Raw genomic sequence first — 7,608 nt, 5'->3', positions numbered from 1 at the left:
AGTAGTCGGTGCCATTTCCTTCAAAATAGTCAAATGAAACAATTTAATCATACAGAATATTAAGAGTAGTCAATAGTATCTCGTAGCATAATATGAACTCATTTATAAAAGCTTTTTCTTCATATTAGCGTTTTATAAGTTTAAATTCGGGTACTACCTACCCGTTAAGTTCATACTTAGTAGCTAATATACAATTCAACTACTACAATTCTATATAAAAAACTGATTATAATAATATATCACATACAAATATTCTTCAAACTTACAACTTCGCTATATTACATATAACATGAAATATAGTACACTATGATACAGGATAGATTTGAAGATAAATCTAGTTAATACGCAAGTTGTTCAGCAAAGGAAATAAAGACACGTAATTCATAAGTCCAGAAACAAGTCATGCATTCTGGTTTTACTAAAACGACTTCCCATCCTTGGTCTTGTGGAAAATAACCGTTATGACCATTGGCTAGGCAGCATGCTGTAATGTCGTCAATAGGACGAGGGTTTCGTAATGTCCAACAGCCCGGTAATAATCTAAAAACCTTATTTCTCACCCCAACTACTGAATCCGTTACTTGTGGGAAAGTTTTATTTAAAAGCTGCAATCCGATGTTCTTTTTCTCACTTCGGTAAGAAGTGAACATCACTATACCGTAAGCATAACATGCTTCTTTATGTTGCATGTTAGAAGCTCTTTCTAATTCACGAAATCCTATGTTGGGATATGCTGAGTCAAAATAGGTTCTTAACCCGTAGCGTAAAATTGCATTTGGGTTCCCCGCATTTAACGCTTTAAAGAAAACACGGCGTAACTTAAAATCTCCCCAATGTGATTTACCCCACCTATCAAAGGAAAGCCTTTTATAAACTACGGCATTTCTGGAAAGTCTTTCAAATGTTTGACAAGTTAATTTCGCCATAACTAAATGTGCTGATGAATTCTGACCGACTCTAGACAAGATTTCCTCAATCATATCCTCTGGTAGGTCTTCTAAAATATTCGGTTGTCTACCCTTAACGTCCATTTTATTTTCATACTGTAAAATAGACAAGGATTAGATTCGTAATAACAAACAATACAAGCAATTTTTACATAGAACATAAAAGTACAAGCACACTACAATACATTTATTACACAACATGCTCACACCCCTCTAATCTGAATCACTGGTTTCTTCTTCTTCGGACTTGGTTCTTTTTCCTAATCTTCTAGGGATATATGATGTTCCTCTAATACGAGTCGTCGTTTTCCACATTGGTTTAGAAAAACCTGGTGGTTTAGAGGTTCCCGGGTTATTGTCACGATATTAAAAATACGGGTGTTGACGGTACATATAAAGTTCATTGGGGTCGGAATCAGATTTCTCTATTTTGATGCCTTTTCCCTTATTATTTTCTTTTGCCTCATTAAATTGGGTCGGGGTAATTTCTATAACATCATCGGAATCCTCATCAGAATCCGATTCATCGGAAAATTGATAATTTTCCCAATATTTTGCTTCCTTAGAGGAAACACCATTGACCATTATTAACTTTGGTCCATTGGTTGAGGATTTTCTTTTATTTGACCGGTTTTCTGTGGTTCCTACTATTCCCCCCTCCGGAACCTCTTCTTCTTCCGGTTCCTCTTCTTCTGGTTCCTCTTCTTCCGGTTCCTCTTCTTCCGGTTCTGTTTCCTCTTCTTCCGGTTCTTCGAGAACTTGTGAATCTTGCCAATATATATTCGACTCTCCGTTATTATTAGGTGAGTCAATGGGATTTGTGCTAGAGGTAGACATCTATCACACAATATCAAACATGTTAAGAGATTAATATATCACATAATATTTACATGTTAATAATATATAGTTTCCAACAAAAATGTTAAGCAATCATTTTTAAGGAAAACACGGTCGAAGTCCAGACTCACTAATGCATCCTAACAAACTCGATAAGACACACTAATGCAAATTTTCTGGTTCTCTAAGACCAACGCTCGGATACCAACTGAAATGTCCCGTTCATATTGATTATAAACGTTCCATATTAATAGATTTCGTTGCGAGGTTTTGACCTCTATATGAGACGTTTTTCAAAGACTGCATTCATTTTTAAAACAACCATAACCTTTATTTTATCAATAAAGGTTTTAAAAATATTATGTAGATTATCAAATAATGATAATCTAAAATATACTGTTTACACACGACCATTACATAATGGTTTACAATAGAAATATATTACATCGACATATGTTTCTTGAATGCAGTTTTTACACAATATCATACAAACATGGACTCCAAATCTTATCCTTATTTTAGTATGCAACAGCGGAAGCTCTTAATATTCACCTGAGAATAAACATGCTTTAAATGTCAAGAAAAATGTTGGTGAGTTATAGGTTTAACCTATATATATCAAATCGTAACAATAGACCACAAGATTTCATATTTCAATACACATCCCATACATAGAGATAAAAATCATTCATATGGTGAACACCTGGTAACCGACATTAACAAAATGCATATATAAGAATATCCCCATCATTCCAGGACACCCTTCGGATATGATATATATTTTGAAGTACTAAAGCATCCGGTACTTTAGATGGGGTTTGTTAGGCCCAATAGATCTATCTTTAGGATTCGCGTCAATTAGGGTGTCTGTTCCCCAATTCTTAGATTACCAGACTTAATAAAAAGGGGCATATTCGATTTCAATAATTCAACCATAGAATGTAGTTTCACGTACTTGTGTCTATTTTGTAAATCATTTATAAAACCTGCATGTATTCTCATCCCAAAAATATTAGATTTTAAAAGTGGGACTATAACTCACTTTCACAGATATTTCCTTCCTCGGAAATAAGACTTGGCCACGGATCGATTCACGAACCTATACAAATATGTACATATATATCAAAGTATGATCAAAATATAATTACAACCATTTTTATTATGTTTTAGAGATTTGAGTGTATTAAGTCAGCTGTCCTCGTTAGTAACCTACAACTAGTTGTCCACAGTTAGATGTACAGAAATAAATCGATATATATTATCTTGAATCAATCCACGACCCAGTGTATACACGTCTCAGGCTAGATCACAACCCAAAGTATATATATTTTTGGAATCAACCTCAACCCTGTATAGCTAAGTCCAACATTACTGCATATAGAGTGTCTATGGTGGTTCCAAATAATATATATACATGGGTCGATATGATATGTCAAAACATTTGCATACGTGTCTATGGTATCCCAAGATTACATAATATATTAGAATACATGTATAATACAATATAAGTTAGCTAGGATATAGTTTTATGTTCTTGATGACCATTTTGAAAAACATACTTTCACTTTGAGTTTAACCAAGATTTTTGGATATAGTTTTATGTTCATATGAAAAATCATTTTCCCAGAAGAACAACTTTTAAATTAAAGTTTATCATAGTTTTTAATTATCCAAACCAAAACAGCCACCGGTTTCACTACGACGGCGTATATCCGATTTTATGGTGTTCATCGTGTTTTCGGGTTTTAAATCATTAATTTAGCATATCATATAGATATAGAACATGTGTTTAGTTGATTTTAAAATTTAAGTTAGAAGGATTAACTTTTGTTTGCGAACAAGTTTAGAATTAACTAAACTATGTTCTAGTGATTACAAGTTTAAACCTTCGAATAAGATAGCTTTATATGTATGAATAGAATGATGTTATGAACATCATTACTACCTCAAGTTTTATGGATAAAACTACTGGAAATGAGAAAAATGGATCTAGCTTCAAAGGATCCTTGGATGGCTTGAAAGTTCTTGAAGCAGAATCATGACACGAAAACAGTTCAAGTATGATTTTCACTCGAAATAAGATTGTTATAGTTGTAGAAATTTAATCAAAGTTTAAATATGAATATTACCTTGAATTAGAAAGATAACCTACTGTAAATAACAAAGGTTCCTTGATCTTAGATGATTACTTGGAATGGATTAGAAAGCTTGGAAGTAAACTTGCAAACTTGGTAGTATTCTTGATTTTTATGAAACTATACTTATGGAATTTATGAAGAACACTTAGAACTTGAAGATGGAACTTGAGAGAGATCAATTAGATGAAGAAAATTGAAAAATGAAAGTGTTTGTAGGTGTTTTTGGTCGTTGGTATATGGATTAGATATAAAGGATATGTAATTTTGTTTTCATGTAAATAAGTCATGAATGATTACTAATATTTTTGTAATTTTATGAGATATTTCATGCTAGTTGCCAAATTATGGTTCCCACATATGTTAGGTGACTCACATGGGCTGCTAAGAGCTGATCATTGGAGTGTATATACCAATAGTACATAGATCTAAAAGCTGTGTATTGTACGAGTACGAATACGGGTGCATACGAGTAGAATTGTTGATGAAACTGAACGAGGATGTAATTGTAAGCATTTTTGTTAAGTAGAAGTACTTGATATGTGTCTTGAAGTCTTTCAAAAGTGTAAGAATACATATCAAAACAAAACATGTATATACATTCTAATGGAGTCGTTAAGTCTTCGTTAGTCGTTACATGTAAGTGTTGTTTTGAAACCTTTAAGTTAACTATCTCAATTAATGTTGTTAACCCAATGTTTATTATATCAAATGAAATTTTAAATTATTATATTATCATGATATTATGATGTATAATATATCTTAGTATGATATATATACAGTTAAATGTCGTTACAACGATAATCGTTACATATATGTCTCGTTTCGAAATCATTAAGTTAGTAGTCTTATTTTTACATATGTAGTTCATTGTTAATACACTTAATGATATATTTACTTATCATTTAACATAATTAACCAAGTGTATCAATATCTTAATATGATTCATATGTACCTAGTAAGACGTTATTATAACGATAATCGTTATATATATCGTTTTCGAGTTTCTTAATTTAATAGTCTCATTTTTATGTATATAACTCATTGTTAAAATACCTAATGAGATACTTACTTATAATAAAATCATTTTAACTATATATATAACCATATATATGTCATCGTATAGTTTTTACAAGTTTTAACGTTCGTGAATCACTGGTCAACCTGGGTGGTCAATTGTCTATATGAAACCTATTTCAGTTAATCAAGTCTTAACAAGTTTGATTGCTTAACACGTTAGAAATATTTAGTCATGAAAATATCAATCTCAATTAATATATATAAACATGGAAAAGTTCGGGTCACTACACAATATCCTTCCAATATGTAAAGCTTTTAGTTGCAATTGTTCTATTTTTATGTAATATTCGTTTAAATAAATAAGTGCGAAGACAAAAGAAGAAAACGACGATTTGAAGATGCAAATGACCAAAAAGTTCAAATGTACAAGATACAATTCAAGTGGTTCCATTTATTGATGAGAAACGTCTAAAAATTACAAAAGTACAAGTCGCAAAAAGCAAAGTACAAGATATTAAATAGTACGAAAGGACGTTCGAAAATTCGGAACCGAGACATGAACTGAGCATCAACGCGCGAGCCAACGGTGCTAAAATTACAAGTCTACTATGCACAAGAATATAATATAATATATATATAATTATATAAATTAAATTAAAACAGCCGCCCACGTTTTAAAAATCAAATGTGAGCTGGAACAGTTGGCCATGCGATTGCATGGCCAGGAAGGGGAAGAAGCATGCGATCGCATGACAGGGAATCTCAGGCCAGGTCCTATAAATTGCAACGTTTTCAGCGAATGTAAAACACATCTTTTTCTTTTCCTTCTCTGTAACGAAAACATATATATATATATATATATATATATATATATATATATATATATATATATATATATATATATATATATATATATATATAATATTAAGTTTGAATTAAGTTTAATAATAATTGGGTTATTATAAGAAATGTTTTAAAGGTTTTATACGTTGGAAATCTGTCTGTGTAACGCTACACGATTAATCACCACTGTAAGCTATGTTCTTCCTTTTTAATTTAATGTCTCGTAACTAAGTTATTATTATGCTTATTTGAGCTGAAGTAATCGTGATGTTGGGCTAAATATTAAGACGAGGCTATTGGATTTTGTACCATAATTCGGGTTTGGACAAAAGACCGACACTTGTGGACATTGGACTATGAACTATTAATAGATGGAGGGTATTGTCTAATAACGAATGACAACTCGTTGGAATCTGTCGAACCTATCTTCATATTATTTAATCTAATAATTATTAAATGATTATGCATGTCCTATTTAGTGACGTTTATACGACATCTTTTACGATCATTTAATTAATTATTCGGGTTGGGTAATTGATTATTCAAACTGATCAAGTGGGTAAATTAATGTTCATATCTTATTAAAACAGGGGTGGATTACATACAATGGTAATTGGTGTAATTGTTAACAAAGTATTAAAACCTTGGATTATACGCAGTTGATAACCTGTTGTAATCATTAAACAAAGTATTAAAACCTTGTTACAGTTCGAATCCCTAATTAGTTGGAATATTTGACTTCGGGAATAAGGTTAATTTGATGAGCATTTTATAATTATGACCGATGGACTATTATGGACAAAAACCAGATAGGTTTCAAATAATCCAGGACAAAGGACAATTAACCCAAAGTAATAAATTAAAATCAAAACGTCAAACATCATGGTTACGGAAGTTTAAATAAGCATAATTGTTTATTTCATATTCTATCGCACTTTTATTGTCATTTAATATTGTTATTTATTTTACGCACTTTAATTATTGTCATTTATCTTTACGCTTAAAAATATAAAATCGACAAACCGGTCATTAAACGGTAAAACCCCCCTTTTATAATAATAATATTACTATATATAATTATATATATTTTATATAAATATAGTTGTTAAAAATATAGTACGTAATCACTAGCTCCCTGTGGAACGAACCGGACTTACTAAAAACTACACTACTCTACGGTTAGGTACACTGCCTATAGTGTTGTAGCAAGGTTTAGGTATATCTCATCTATATAAATAAATAAAACTTGTATCATATTTCGCCGTATTTCATATTAAAAATAATACTATTTCGTACTACACCTAGCACACGTCAAGTTTTTGGCGCCGCTGCTGGGGACTCGGTGAAAAACTATATTTTTGTAAAAATATATTATTTATTATTTCGTAAAAATATTTTGTTATTTATTATAAGTGTTAAAATAGATAGATAGATAGATATATAGATAGATATATATATATATATATATATATATATATATATATATATATATATATATATATATATATATATATATATATATATATATATATATATATATATATATATATATATTTAAGATTTTATATATAATATTAACAAGTACATTATTTAGATTTAAAATATAAGTTTATTTTTATTTTATATAACTTTTCTATATATTATTTTATAAAAATTAATAATCAGAAAATATAAAAATCAAATAATAAATAAAATAGAAATTGGGCCGAACCTGTTCGAAGCCCGATTCAGTTCTGGAATTCCTGGGCCATGCGATCGCATGACCCCAACGCTCAAAAATCATGCGGTCGCATGATAAGTCTGACAGGCTGAACCTAGTATCGCAT

The sequence above is a fragment of the Rutidosis leptorrhynchoides genome, chromosome 9 (assembly GCF_046630445.1).
Source record: "Rutidosis leptorrhynchoides isolate AG116_Rl617_1_P2 chromosome 9, CSIRO_AGI_Rlap_v1, whole genome shotgun sequence".
In the NCBI taxonomy this organism is placed as follows: Eukaryota; Viridiplantae; Streptophyta; class Magnoliopsida; order Asterales; family Asteraceae; genus Rutidosis; species Rutidosis leptorrhynchoides.
The sequence above is the reverse complement of the archived record's forward strand: the minus strand, read 5'-3'. Positions refer to the sequence as shown.